Source organism: Pseudophryne corroboree, chromosome 12, assembly GCF_028390025.1.
Source record: "Pseudophryne corroboree isolate aPseCor3 chromosome 12, aPseCor3.hap2, whole genome shotgun sequence".
Taxonomy (NCBI): Eukaryota; Metazoa; Chordata; class Amphibia; order Anura; family Myobatrachidae; genus Pseudophryne; species Pseudophryne corroboree.
Window position 1 is genome coordinate 53,005,971 of NC_086455.1, and position 15,673 is coordinate 53,021,643.

Consider the following 15,673-nt stretch of genomic DNA (forward strand, 5'->3'; position numbering starts at 1 on the left):
CGGGCAGCCCAGGCACGTTTAGGTTTGGGCTTAGTGGTTTTGGAAGTGCGAGCCTGTTTCGGGTACGCCTGACCCTTTGCTTTACCTGGAGGTCGAAAGGAAGTACTCTTAACCTTCGGAGCCGAAGGAGCAGTACTAGGTAGACATGCCGTCTAAATCAGCAACAATCTTGTTGAGATCTTCACCAAAAAGGATGTTCCCCTTAAAGGAGAGCACCTCCAGGGTTTTCTTAGAGTCCAGATCCACAGACCAGGACCGTAACCAGAGAATCCGGCGAGCCAGAATGGACGTAGTAGAGGCCTTGGCCGCCAGAACACCGGCATCAGAAGCCACCTGCTTAATGTAATGAGAGGCTGTGACAATATACGAAAGACATTGTCTAGCATTATCAGAAAAATTGGACGGCAGCTCTGCTTCCAGCTCCTGAGCCCACGCTCCAATAGCTTCTGAAGCCCAAGTAGCCAAAATAGTGGGCCGATGCACAGCTCCCGCAGGGGAATAAATAGATTTTAAGCAACCCTCCACACGCTTATCCGTCGGTTCCTTCAGAGAGGTGATGGTAGTGACAGGCAGAGCAGAGGACACCACCAGCCGACCGACTTGCGAGTCCACTGGTGGCGGCGTTTCCCAATTTTCACTTAACTCCGCAGCGAGGGGGTAGCAAGCTAGCATATTCTTGTGAGGCGTGAATTTCTTTCCTGGATTTTCCCAGGATTCCTGACATATATCAACTAAGTGGTCAGAATGAGGCAAAATTAATTTGGTAACCTTCTGACGTTTGAATCCAATAGGTTTCTTTGAGGCAACGACAGGTTCTGGGTCATCATCAATTTGAAGAATCAGCCTGATAGCCTCTAATACAGATGGGTCCACGGTTATCTTGGCTAGTTTGTTGCACCTAGGCAAAACATGGTTTATTAACATAAACCCTTCATCTATTGTTCTCAGTTGCAATACAATACAGAGAACAATACATCAGGGGATTAAGTCATTACAGCAGGGGATTAAGTCCGACTGCCCTGGCTCAGTTAATCCTATTAAAGGCCAAGATAAACATGGACCCATCTGTAGGTCAGGAACATCCACCTGTGAAACAGACTCATCAGACGAAGTATCTGAAACATGAGTGGATTGTGAGGAAGTAATGGCCCGCTTAGAGGACCCCTTCGTCTTAAGTGGGCGAGGGTTATGTTTCTGTTTCGTCAATGAGTGATTCAATTGCTGTAACTGAGTGGACAGGAGATCTGCCCATGGCGGATTAACCGCAAGGACGATATGTGGCTGTAAAGCACGTGAGTTCCCATAGGGGGCGTAAGTCTAGTTACCAGCGTAGTCAGTAAATTAGAGAAGGTAGCCCTCTAATACATCTGTGGCATCACCACCGCGTATTGCGGGATCAGCCACAGAACCATCGCCCCTTGTAGCTGACATGATATGAAAGCGTAAACCACGGGCGACACTGTACAATATCAGCAGATATGATACCGAACCAAGAACCCTCTGTGCAGTGTGACAGCACAAACAGAGGATTCAGAAGGTATATGGTGACTGAAAATCACAGAGAAAAATACAAAATAAGTATATCCTGTGAAATACCTATATCAGATAATAACCCTGACGCACTTAGCCCCCCTCAGTGTACAGAATATAGGGATAGCAGTATGAGTGAGATACACGGAGTGGAGATCACCCAGCAGCTATATGCACACACACAGTCACATGTACAATGTAGAAATTATGACAAACAATAAAACTGCACTGGACTAGCAATACTAAGTAGTACTAACTAAAACTATGCAGACTTATAGATATAGCAATGCACAGTAAAGACTGGATGTATATCACAGGGTACTTGTACTAAATAGCCCTGTAGTGATGCACTGTCAAAAGACACTAACACTGTCAAAAGACATGTAGAATACTTAAGTGTCCTGTAAAATGCACAGCGCTGATGAAACAGGCGGCTTTACAGAGGATACTGTGCCCATGCAGTCCCAGAATCAGCTCAGCATGTAGTTATGGTGCCAAACGCTTACAGGGAGTGAGGAAGACAGAGAGATGCAGCTCCAGGGCGGGAACATTTACTCTAAATGGCGCCCTGGGGCTGGGGGAGGGGCTACAGGTCAGAGCCTTCTCATCTAGCTGGACTTCACCACTGGGTACTGTGGGCCTTAGAAAAACGGATTATAGTAGAATCCAACCTGTGCCCCTGCCCTGGTGGTCTAGTGGGGTCCCTGTGCCAACACAGTGTCCGCGCCAGCGCGCGCGGACCGTCTCCTAATGGCCGTGCCGGATCACGATTTGCAGGGGGTCCCGCCTGGGGAACCCTCTTACCTCCTCTCTAGATGCGGCCACGCGATCCCGGAGAGCTGCGGCGAATGTGTGTGCCTGATGAAAAAGACCGGAGCCCTCCGCTGTAAGTACCCGGCAACCAGGGCGCGGGAGTATACAGCGCCACCAGGGGAGGTGATGGAGCTGCAGCATGAGATGTCACAATGACATTTAGCACTAGGAGTGTCTATGCTGCAGCCCTTGAAGTCTTCTATCTTCTTTAAAAAGCTCTTTTCAGGGCTGCTGGAGCAGCCCTGCCTGCTAGTGGCCTGCACTGCAATCACCAACTTACAAACTGAGCTCCTGTGCACGGAGGCGGGGTTATAGAGGAGGCGGCGCTGAGCATCTTGGGAACAGTCAAAGCTTTTAGCCTGTTGGTGCCCTCGGATCAAGATCCTACTCTACTCTACACCTCCGATGTTATCCCTGTGGAATCCAGTGTACCCCGCTGCAGAAATTTTTATTTATTTTTGTAAACAGACATTCTTGAAAGCCCGGGCAACGCCGGGTACTCCAGCTAGTATAATAATATAATGAAGTGCTATATACACAAGAGAGTTACAGTAAGTGTCTTGACAAATTCATTTTCAATATTAAATATAATTATACTGTATACAAACACATACAATTGCATATCTTCTCATTTCTCTAGCCATGGTAGTTTTTGAAAGACCCTTGGAAACATAGAAATATAGAATTTGACAGCAGATAAGAACCACTTGGCCCATCTAGTCTGCCTCTTTTTTACCATATTATTACCTCAAACCCTATTTGATCCTTATTTCTTTGTAAGGATAACCTTATGTGTATCCCATGTATGTTTAAATTGCTCTACTGTCTAATACCATGTTCACACTGACCATAGCGGGTTGCACCCGGTACTCGTGCACGAGACCTTCCCAGGTGCAACTCGCTTGAGACCCCGTTCAGACTGGCGGTCCTGACACGGCATATTGCCATGTTGATGACGTCACCGGGTCACATGCGGGGGCGGCACTTGGAGATCAGATGATCTACAAGCACCGCCTGCTCCTATAGTGTGGTAGGGTCCCGGATCGCATCGACCCAGGTACACTTTTCACACTGCACCTGACCCGGTATATACCCGGGAATAACCCTTCTTTATTCCCGGGTTGAAATACCGGGTCAGGCGACCCGGGAATTTGTCCTGGACCCCGTTCACACTGCACATAAACCCGGATTACTGCGCGTTCACGTGCAATAACCCGGATTTTTGATGGCAGTGTGAACGAGGTATTATCGAGGTATTAGCCTCTACCACCTCTGATGGGAGGCTATTCCACTTGTCCACTGCCCTTTTTTTGAGGTAATTTTTCCTTAAATTTCCCCTGAACCTACCTCCCTCCAGTCTCAGTGCATGTCCACGTGTCCTATTGCTTCTCTTCATTAGAAGAATGTTTTCCTTTCCTCCTCAGTAGTTTTCCCAGTATAATGTAATTAATACTATTTCTCTTACGTTCTAGAGGATGCTGGGGTCTATTTTAGTACCATGGGGTATAGTCGGGTCCACTAGGAGCCATTGGCACTTTAAGAGTTTAATAGTGTGGGCTGGCTCCTCCCTATATGCCCCTCCTACCAGACTCAGTTTAGAAAATGTGCCCGGAGGAGCCGGTTACAGCTAGGAGAGCTCCATAGGAGATTTTCTAGTTTTGTTGTTTTATTAGAGTGGGCACAGGGAGGCTGATGGCAACAGACTCCCTGCTTCGTGGGACCTAGGGGGGGAGTAGTGTCCAACCCTGAGAGGTTAATGGCCACTATCTCCGCTGACAGGACACTGAGCTCCTGAGGGTGATGATCGTTAACCGCCCCAAGCGACCGCTCACTCCTGCAGCATGCCGCCACCCCCTAACAGAGCCAGAAGATTCCGGTGGCAAGTGAGTCACCGGCACCACAGCAAGAATGGAGCCGGTGTGAAGTTGGCGGCAACAGGGTGGGAGCGCAGTACTGACTGCGCTCCGGAGGCTCAGCGGTACACAGTGCGGCGCTATGAGTGGCGCCCTGAGCCGGCGCCTATACCCGACACTGGTCACCAAGGCTGTCAGGGACCTCGGTAACGCTGCTAGCACCATTCCTCAGGCCAGTATAAAGATGTGAAGTGCGGGAAGCAGCGCCATGTTCAGGGGGCGGAGCTTCTTCTCAGAGCGGACCCAGCAGCATTCAGCAGCATTTTCCTGCCTACAGATCCAACTACAGAGACGCTGACAGGGAGTGCTGTCCCCCCACGCAACTCCAGCTATCCTGTGTGGTACCAGGGGGTTGTAGAAGGGGGGGAGGCTGTGTAATTACTGTGTAGTCTATTAAGGTACACAGTCAGCGTCAGGTAGTTGTATTATATCTACCTAGGGAAGTTCTGTGTGTGTCCTGGTTCCAAGCTCTGTGTTTCTCTGTGGCATACTTGGGGGGAAACTGTGTCTGACATTTTCCTGTGTGTGTGGGTGTATGATTTCTCATATAGCCATGTCAAGGGATTCGGTGTCTTATGCTGCAGAGGACATTTCTTTTCCAGAGGAATCAGTTCCATGTACCCAGGAATGTAATGTCTTGTCTCAGATTCCCATTACTGAGCCGGAATGGCTAACTTCTATTAAGGAAACGATCTCTCAGATATCTACTAGGGTAGCTCATATTGAGACTGAAACTCAGGTTTTAAAGAATTCTATGGCTGTTTGGTCGGGTTCAGTTCCTATTTCTTCCAAATCCTCTAACATATACCCACAGAAACGTGCTCTTGCCCAGATTATGCAAGATGACACGGATACCGACTCTGACACAGTAGACGGTGATGGGGATGTGCTGAGGGGGGCTGCATCCCTGGCTAAGGGGGTGCAGCTCATGATTGAGGCCATGAAAGATGTGTTAAACATTGCGGATACACCACCTGAGCAGGTTGAGGAGGCTTACTTCATAATAAGAAAGCTTTGCTAACCTTCCCTGCGTCAAAAGAATGAAATGCTTTATTTGAAAAAGCCTGGGAAACCCCAGGGAAAAAATTCCAGATCCCCAAAAGGGTTCTGGTTGCTTTTCCCTTTCCTGAGGAGAATAGAAAAAAAAATGGGAAAACCCACCCATAGTTGACGCATCTATGTCCAGACTGTCAAAAAAGGGTGGTTTTATCTGTCCCTGGATCTACCGCGTTAAAAGATCCGGCTGATCGTAACATTGACACTACGCTCAAATCCATATACACTGCTTCAGGGGCGGCGTTAAGGCCTACTATTGCCTGTGCATGGATTTCTAAAGCTATAGCGGGTCATTCCGAGTTGTTCGCTCGTTGCCGATTTTCGCTATATTGCGATTAGCCACTTACTGCGCATGCGCATGGTACGCAGAGCGCATGCGCTTAGTTATTTAACTAAAAACTTAGCTGTTTTACTGTAGCGTCTGCTATGCTTTTTAGTCGCACTGGTGTTCGGTAAATGATTGACAGGAATGGGGCGTTTCTGGGCGGCAACTCAGCGTTTTCCCGGCGTTGGCTAAAAAACGCAGGCGTGTCAGGGAAAAACGCGGGAGTGTCTGGAGAAATGGGGGAGTGGCTGGCCGAATGCAGGGCGTGTTTGTGACGTCAAACCAGGAACGAAACGGGCTGAGCTGATCGCAGTGTAGGAGTAAGTCTCGAGCTACTCAGAAACTGCTAAGAATTATTTATTCGCAATTCTGCTAATCTTTCGTTCGCAATTCTGCTATGCTAAGATACACTCCCAGAGGGCGGCGGCCTAGCGTGTGCAATGCTGCTAAAATCAGCTAGCGAGCGAACAACTCGGAATGAGGGCCATAGTAAGGTGGTTAGGGATGCGTACTTCCACATTCCGATTTGGCCGCCGCATGAGACTTATCTCAGATTTGCACTGTTAGACAGTCACTATCAGTTCCAGGCACTGCCATTCGGTCTCTCCATGGCACCGAGGGTGTTCACCAAGGTGATGGCAGAGATGATGGTTCTCCTCCGCAGACGGGGAGTGAACATAATTCCATATCTGGACGATCTGCTGATAAAGGCATCGTCCAGGGAGACGTTGTTACAGTCCATAGCTCTCACGACTCATCTGCTCAGAGAACATGGTTGGATCCTAAACCTTCCAAAGTCACATTTGGAGCCGACAAGGAGATTGTCTTACCTGGGGATGATCCTGGACACGGACGTGCAGAGGGTGTTTCTGCTGGTGGAGAAAGCGTTGGTGATACAAACAATGGTCCAGGATGTCTTGAAGCCTGCCCGGGTATCGGTTCATCAGTGCATTTGCCTTCTGGGGAAGATGGTTGCCTCCTACGAGGCTCTACAGTACGGAAGATTTCATGCTCGGTCATTCCAACTGGATCTCCTAGACAAGTGGTCGGGATTTCACCTACACATGCACCAGAGGATACGTCTGTGGCCGAAAGCGAGGATTTTACTCCTCTGGTGGCTGCAACTGCCTCACCTTCTGGAGGGCTCAGGTTCGGGGTTCAGATCTGGATCCTTCTAACCACGGATGCAAGTCTCAGAGGCTGGGGCGCAGTCACCCAAGGGGTAACCTTCCAAGGAAGGTGGTCAAGTCAGGAATCCCTTCTTTAAATAAACATCCTGAAACTAAGAGCCGTGTATAACGGTCTTCTTCAAGCAGCAAACCTTCTGCAGGATCAGGCCATTCAAGTACAGTTGGACAATGTAACGACGGTGGTCTACATAAACCGACAGGGCGGAACGAAGAGCAGAGCTGCGATATCAGAGGTGACAAGAATCCTCCTCTGGGCAGAAAGGCACGCGGTGGCGCTGTCAGCAATCTTCATTCCGGGAGTGGACAACTGGGAAGCGGACTTCCTCAGCAGGTACGATCTCCATCCAGGAGAGTGAGTTCTTCATCTGGAGGTGTTCGCAGAAGTGACAAGTCTTTGGGGTGTACCTCAAATAGACATGATGGCCTCACGTCTCAGCAAGAAGCTTCGGAGGTACTGTTCCAGGTCGAGGTACCCACATGCAGTGGCGGTGGACGCCCTGGTTACTCCGTGGGTGTTCAAGTCGGTGAAGGTGTTCCCTCCACTTCCACTCATCCCAAGGATTCTAAAGCTTGTAAAAAGAACAAGAGTTCATGCGATCCTCATTGCTCTGGACTGGCCAAGAAGGGCTTGGTACGCGGATCTTCTGGAGTTATTACTGGAAGATCCGAGGCCTCTTCCTCTTCGAGAGGACCTTCTACAACAGGGGCCGTTCGCTTAGCAAGACTTACCGCAGCTATGTTTGACGGCATGGAGGTTGAACGCCAGATCTTAGCTCGGAAGGGGATTCCGAGCAAGGTTATTCCTACCCTGATACAGGCTAGGAAGGGAGTAACGTCTAAACATTATCATCGCATTTGGAAAAAATATGTGTCTTGGTGTGATTCCAAGAAGTTTCCTACGGTGGAGTTTCAACTTGGACGGTTTCTCCTCTTCCTGCAAGCAGGTGTGGATATGGGCCTGCGTTTGGGATCCAGAAAGGTCCAGATTTCGGCTTTATCCATTTTCTTCCAGAAACAACTGGCTGCCCTCCCGGAGGTTCAGACTTTTTTGAAAGGGGTTCTGCACATCCAGCCTCCCTTTGTGGCACCGACGGCACCCTGGGATCTTAACGTGGTATTGCATTTCCTGCAGTCGGATTGGTTTGAGCCTTTACAGGAGGCTGAGGTCAAGTTTCTCACGTGGAAGGCTGTCACTTTGTTGGCCTTAGCTTCTGCTCGACCGGTGTCGGAATTGGGGGCGTTGTCCTGTAAAAGCCCCTACTTGATCTTCCATGAAGATAGAGCTGAGCTCAGGATGCGTCAGCAGTTCCTTCCAAAAGTTGTGTCAGCTTTTCATATCAACCAACCAACCTATTGTGGTGCCAGTAGCTACTGACCCCTCAATTGCATCAAAGTCCTTGGATGTTGTGCAGGCTTTGAAGATCTATGTGAAGAGGACTGCTCATCACAGAAAATCGGACTCCCTGTTTGTCTTTTATGATCCCAATAAAATTTAGTGTCCTGCTTCTAAGCAGACGATTTCTCGCTGGATCAGGTTCACTATTCATCATGCATATTCTACAGCAGGATTGCCATGTACAAGATCTGTTAAGGCCCACTCTACTCATAAGGAGGGTTCTTACTGGGCGGCTGCCCGGGGTGTCTCAGCTTTGCAGCTTTGCCGAGCTGCTACTTGGTCTGTGTCGAACACGTTTGCTAATTTCTACAAGTTCGATACTTTGGCCCCTGAGGACCTACAGTTTGGTCAATCAGTTCTGCAGGAATATCCACGCTCTCCCTTCCATTCTGGGAGCTTTGTTACATCCCCATGGTACTAAAATGGACCCCAGCATCCTCTAGGACGTAAGACAAAATAGGATTTTAATTACCTACCGGTAAATCCTTTTCTCGTAGTCCGTAGAGGATGCTGGGCGTCCGCCCAGCACTTCGTTATCCTGCAAGGGTTACTTGGTTCAGTACTGCTTTGTTTCTTAGTTAAGTACTGCGTTTTTACTGGGTTCAGTAATGTTTCAGCTATTGCTGAGTTTCAGGCTAGTTAGCTTAGTTTGCCTTGTTTGTGTGAGCTGGTATGAATCACGCCACTATCTGTGTATAATCCTTCTCTCGAAGTTGTCCGTCTCCTCGGGCACAGTTTCTAAACCGAGTCTGGTAGGAGGGGCATAGAGTGAGGAGCCAGCCCACACTATTAAACTCTTAAAGTGCCAATGGCTCCTAGTGGACACGTCTATACCCCATGGTACTAAAATGGACCCCAGCATCCTCTACAGACTACGAGAAAAGGATTTACCGGTAGGTAATTAAAATCCTATTATTTAACCTTTGGATTTTTGAGACCCAAGTGCATGATCATCGTCATGACTCATCACATGGGACTACTGTGGGTCTTCTCTCCATCAGGATGTAGAGGTGATTGTCGATGCATGCTCAACCTGTCCTCAAGTTCCCTGACAAGGCCTTTTTGGTCCTTTACATACTTTATCCATTCTTGAGAGACCATAGACTAATATTGCAATGGACTTTCTCACCAATCTTCCACCTAGTAGTGGTGGATTGTTTCCCTGACACCCCGCCTCAGATCCGGAGATCCTGACCCCCCTGGAAGATGCCGGCCGCTCAAGCTCCACGAGGATCAGCATTGCAGGCGCCTGCAATAACATCGCAGCTCCGGAGGAAAAAGGCGCACACGACCCGCCACTGCTCGGAACTGAGCCCACCAGTCCCGTAGGGGACGAAGATATGTGAGTTCTTTGCATCAGTTAAGAGCCACCAATAAACATTAAAAGACACCGCTCTTCACATGTAACAGGAGCGACATTACAGAAATCCTAGGAACGGAAAGACACCCCTCCCCCTCTCACTAGACTGTGCATGCACTTTAAGGAGTTTTAACAGAGAAACATTCCAGCAACAGTATCCACCCATATTCTGTTTTAGAACACTGGGGTAAATTTACTAACATTCGTAATTTTCGGAAAAAGGTCAAAGTTCAATCACGAATGACATCGAAAGTGTAAAACTGCAACTATTTGAATTGATTACGACTAATTTACTAAGCTGTCGTATTCGGGGTTTTCTTTTGTTCCGATGTCGATGTCATTCGTGTTTTTTTTTCTATTTTTACGGCAGTGATTAGCAAAACACTGCCGACTTTTTAAAAATGAATCTCGGCCGGATCTGTGTGATCCGTGCTGGGGTTCATTTTTTTTTTTAAATTAAACAGTGTAAAATTTTTAAAAAAATTGCGTGGGGTCCCCCCTCCTAAGCATAAGCAGCCTCGGGCTCTTTGAGCCGATCCTGGTTGCAGAATTATGGGGGAAAAAATGACAGGGGTTCCCCCATATTTAAGCAACCAGCATCGGGCTCTGCGCCTGGTCCTGGTTCCAAAAATACGGGGGACAAAAAGAGTAGGGGTCCCCCGTATTTTTAAAACCAGCACCGGGCTCCACTGGCTGGACAGATAATGCCACAGCCGGGGGTCACTTTTATATAGTGCCCTGCGGCCGTGGCATCAAAAATCCAACTAGTCACCCCTGGCCGGGGTACCCTGGGGGAGTGGGGACCCCTTCAATCAAGGGGTCCCCCCCCCAGCCACCCAAGGGCCAGGGGTGAAGCCCGAGGCTGTCCCCCCCCATCCAATGGGCTGCGGATGGGGGGGCTGATAGCCTTTGTTGTAAATGAAAAGATATTGTTTTTAGTAGCAGTACTACAAGTCCCAGCAAGCCTCCCCCGCATGCTGGTACTTGGAGAACCACAAGTACCAGCATGCGGCAGAAAAACGGGCCCGCTGGTACCTGTAGTACTATTACTAAAAAAATACCCAAATAAACACAAGACACACACACCTTGAAAGTAAAGATTTATTACATACATGCACACAAACATACATACATACTTACCTTATGTTCACACGCAGGTCGGTCCTCTTGTCCAGTAGAATCCATGGGGTACCTGTAGAAAAAATTATACTCACAAAATCCAGTGTAGATCGGTCCTCTTCAAATCCATTTGTAATCCAGGTACTTGATTAAAATAAAAAAACGGACACACGAGCCACGCACTGAAAGGGGCCCCATGTTTTCACATGGGACTCCTTTCCCCGAATGCCAGAAACCCACTCTGACTTCTGTCTAAGTGGGTTTCCTCAGCCAATCAGGGAGCGCCACGTTGTAGCACTCTCCTGATCGGCTGTGTGCTCCTGTACTGAGTGACAGGCGGCACACGGCAGTGTTACAATGTAGCGCCTATGCGCTCCATTGTAACCAATGGTGGGAACTTTCTGCTCAGCGGTGACAGGCGGCTCCCTGATTGGCTGAAGAAACCCACTTAGACAGAAGTCAGAGTGGGTTTCTGGCATTCGGGGAAAGGAGTCCCATGTGAAAACATGGGGCCCCTTTCAGTTCGTGGCTCGTGTGTCCGTTTTTTTATTTTAATCAAGTACCTGGATTACAAATGGATTTGAAGAGGACCGATCTACACTGGATTTTGTGAGTATAATTTTTTCTACAGGTACCCCATGGATTCTACTGGACAAGAGGACCGACCTGCGTGTGAACATAAGGTAAGTATGTATGTATGTATGTTTGTGTGCATGTATGTAATAAATCTTTACTTTCAAGGTGTGTGTGTCTTGTGTTTATTTGGGTATTTTTTTAGTAATAGTACTACAGGTACCAGCGGGCCCGTTTTTCCGCCGCATGCTGGTACTTGTGGTTCTCCAAGTACCAGCATGCGGGGGAGGCTTGCTGGGACTTGTAGTACTGCTACTAAAAACAATATCTTTTCATTTACAACAAAGGCTATCAGCCCCCCCATCCACAGCCCATTGGATGGGGGGGGGACAGCCTCGGGCTTCACCCCTGGCCCTTGGGTGGCTGGGGGGGGGACCCCTTGATTGAAGAGGTCCCCACTCCCCCAGGGTACCCCGGCCAGGGGTGACTAGTTGGATTTTTGATGCCACGGCCGCAGGGCACTATATAAAAGTGACCCCCGGCTGTGGCATTATCTGTCCAGCTAGTGGAGCCCGGTGCTGGTTTTAAAAATACGGGGGACCCCTACTCTTTTTGTCCCCCGTATTTTTGGAACCAGGACCAGGTGCAGAGCCCGATGCTGGTTGCTTAAATATGGGGGAACCCCTGACATTTTTTTCCCCATATTTTTGCAACCAGGATCGGCTCAAAAAGCCCGAGGCTGGTTATGCTTAGGAGGGGGGACCCCACGCATTTTTTTTGGAGAAAATAACAACTTTCCCACCCCTTCCCACTGATAGACATGCACGGATCTCATGGATCCCTGCATGCCTATGCAATCACGGATATAAAAAGCAGGTCTGCTTTTTTTTAGCACTTTTTTGCGATTTGTAATTTTTCACGGCAGTGTTTTCCTCTTTGGAGATTTGCACTTTTTAGTAAATGACCGAGTTCTACTAATTTGCTGGCGTATTTTGACCGATGGTGTATTCATTCGTATTTTTTTACAACTACTTCCAAAAAAATACGAATGCCCTCATCTCGGCCGTGATTTGAGTTTAGTAAATGACCGAGATGACACTTTGAAGAAAAAACGGCATCTCGGCCAAAATCGGGACCTTAGTAAATTTACCCCACTGTGTCAGAAATGTATCAATCTGTATCTGCTGCAAACCTTTTGTAAATAACCTCAAAGGAATCACAGTTACATGGTGTTCACAGTTTTTAGAACCGTCTCACATGCAACTGAGATTAATGACACTCTGAATTTATGTGCTTTTAAGGAATTTTTATGTACAGTACGTGTATTCATAATTGATTCACATTGATAACAGGCAGTTGTAGATAGCATCAGGTTTCAACAACAACCACATTTATATTACTGATTATATTACTGTTTTTATATTACTGTTGTTCTACATACCCATACTTACCCGTGCAAATCAAAATAAAGAATATTTTTCTTTATACAAAAAATATTTTTTCTTTATACATAAAACACCACTGAAGTTTTTCAATTTACAACCTATCCAGTAGCGCCAGAGGTTCCTTTCTCCTTACTTGCTCTCTGATTGTTTCTCTAAGATGGCTCACTTTATGTTGCATGTTGGTCTTCTGTCAGCCCCTACTTTGGCTGCATTGTTCATCCAGGGTACACTGTTCATCCAGGGCACACTGGTCATCCAGGGCACACTGTTCATCCAGGGCACACTGGTCATCCAGGGCACACTGTTCACCTAATGTGTGTAATTGTATCGACATGTAGTATGGAATGTATATCGTAAGCTCCACTAGGATAAGGACTAATGTGACTAATTAACTGTTCTCTATAAAGCATAATATGTGTGCACAATATAAATGTTAATCACTGATCGTTGGGTTCAATTTGCCTTCAATTCTGGATATCTCTATGTAAGCTCCTGAACATCCATCTTAACCTCTCCAAAGCTTATCACCTTCAGTCTAGTGAAGAGATGGAACAAATACATTAGGATCGCAGAATATAAATGAAGCGGTGCTTCTACTGTACATTGGGTGGAGTTTGCTTGGAATAATGATTATGAGAACTCTTCTTGTACACCCTTCTTCATCATATATGGATTCTCACTCATCTCTACCTTCACCTGAGTTCCAGAGGTGGACTCTGGCTGGAGTGATAGCCACAGTTGCAGGAGACACGATGGGAGCCAGGACGTTGCAGTTTGAGATGTTGGCATAGTTGGGCAGCAGAGACAGAGAAGCCAGCATAGTGAGCTACAAAGAGATGCTGGCAGAGTTGCAGGCTGACGCTGACACTATAAACTGGTACCAATAAGGCAGAGTCACTCTGAACAGCCCTCAGAGGGATGAGGAACCAGTGGTTAAAGTGGGGGGGGAACGAGGTGGAACTGAGTTCCACCACCTATAATGGTAGAGGGAACTAGTTCCACCATCTCCATTGCCCTGCACAGTAATTCCAACAGATAAGCCCACCCCATCATCTGCGTCAATCGATGATACAGGCGGCACTAGTGTTACTGATGAGCTGCAGCCACCTACTCCTTCCTCGGGTCCTGGTGCCTCCATGGTCCTCCTCCATGAGTTCCACCACCTCACCAGGACCACTTTAAGCCCTGTGAGGAACGATACATTCTGCATCTCAGAGACTGTGTATCATAGTACAGAGACATTTATCCAGCCCTCCCTGCCTATAGTAAAGTCATCCATAGTACACAAGGGGTTAACAGGTTGTGCAGCAAGTACAGACATCTGCATCACCTCACAGAGCTGTATTAGGCTTTGTGTCAGCACTAGTGATACCTCACAAAGTTGCACCATCCCTGGAATTGTATGTCATTGCATTGCTGGAGAAGATCTTAAGTTAACACATTCGTTGCCAAGACTCATTAGACTAAGGATAGATATCCTTACGGAATGTATTGCCCTCATAAGGTTGATGAGTAGATTGTTTGCTTTCTATTATCTTGTTTAATGTGAATGTTATGGTGCGTACACACTGACCGATATATCGGGCGTTCTATTGAATGTCCGATATATCGCAGGTCCGTCGGCCAGTGTGTACGAGCGTTATGTCGGCCCTGCAACACATCCGACGCCCAATATATCTAACAATACCACCCATACATATGCTGCACCAGCCGGCGGTGACTGACAGCTGAACTGGGCGCATGTAAACACCCGCCCAGTTCGTGACGTCAGTCCCAACGGATCGGGCAGTGTGTATGCTCAACATACTGCCCGGTCTGTCCATAGATATATCTACTAGTGTGTACCCAGCATTATTCATGCTGAATGCATTTGAATTATTGCACTAACAGGCTTTTATTGTGTTTCCTAATATTTCTATATTAAGTGTATGATAGCTGCAGTGTGTGTTGAGTATTCTGTGTATTTATTTTTAGAAACTGTTTTGAATATATAATTACTGACATTGCACTGTCTGTCCAAACAAGGCCTAATAGTGTTGCCCATAGCAACACCTAGGTCTAAAGCAGGGGTGTGGAACCTTTTTTCTACCAAGGGCCTTTTGGATATTTATAAAATCCTTCGGGGGCCATACAAAAATTATCAACTTAAAAATTAGCCTGCCCCCAGTAGTTATGCCCCAAGTCAGTATTTATGCCCCCAGTCAGTAGTTATGCCCCCAGTAGATATATCCCAAGTCAGTTGTTATACCCCAGTAGATATGCCCCCAGTACATATGCCCCCAGTCAGTTGTTATGCCCCATTAGATATGCCCCCAGTCAGTTGTTATGCCCCATTAGATATGCCCCCTAGTAGCGCCGCTTACACACACACACACACACACACACACACACATTAAAAGAAAAGACGCCACACTCTATTTACACCACATAAATAATAATTTTTCTTTTGGACTGGTAAATTTTCAATTCATAATCTTAAACAATACGGACTTCTTATATATTTTTCATTTCTTTTCTTTTTTTTTTTTTTATCTACGTATTACCCATTTTTCTTTTGGTTACTAGGGTTTGCATTTTGCAAATTATGAATTCACAACATTCATGATAGTTTATTAAATATTATTATTCAGATCGTTTGTTTTCCACTTTTGTTTTCCATACACAACATCCGTAACATCTTTACACAGGCGCAGTTGTGAAACTTTGATAACGTTATTTAATTTCTGGAGGCTTTGGGTTTAGCCCCAATCACGTATTGCTGCCACCCTCATAATATCCATACAAGTAGAGCGCTGGTTACACTTGCATTTATTAAAAATTAGCCTGCCCCCAGTAGTTATGCCCCAAGTCAGTATTTATGCCCCCAGTCAGTAGTTATGCCCCCAGTAGATATATCCCAAGTCAGTTGTTATACCCCACTAGATATGCCCCCAGTACATATGCCCCCAGTCAG

At 47.1% G+C, this 15,673-nt stretch overlaps 1 protein-coding gene across 1 annotated transcript in view; it reads right to left on the reverse strand.

Annotated features, from left to right (window-relative positions):
* The window catches only part of PLCB2 (phospholipase C beta 2), a 294,302-nt gene that overhangs the window by 239,501 nt on the left and 39,128 nt on the right, over window positions 1–15,673 (reverse strand). The window lies entirely within an intron of this gene.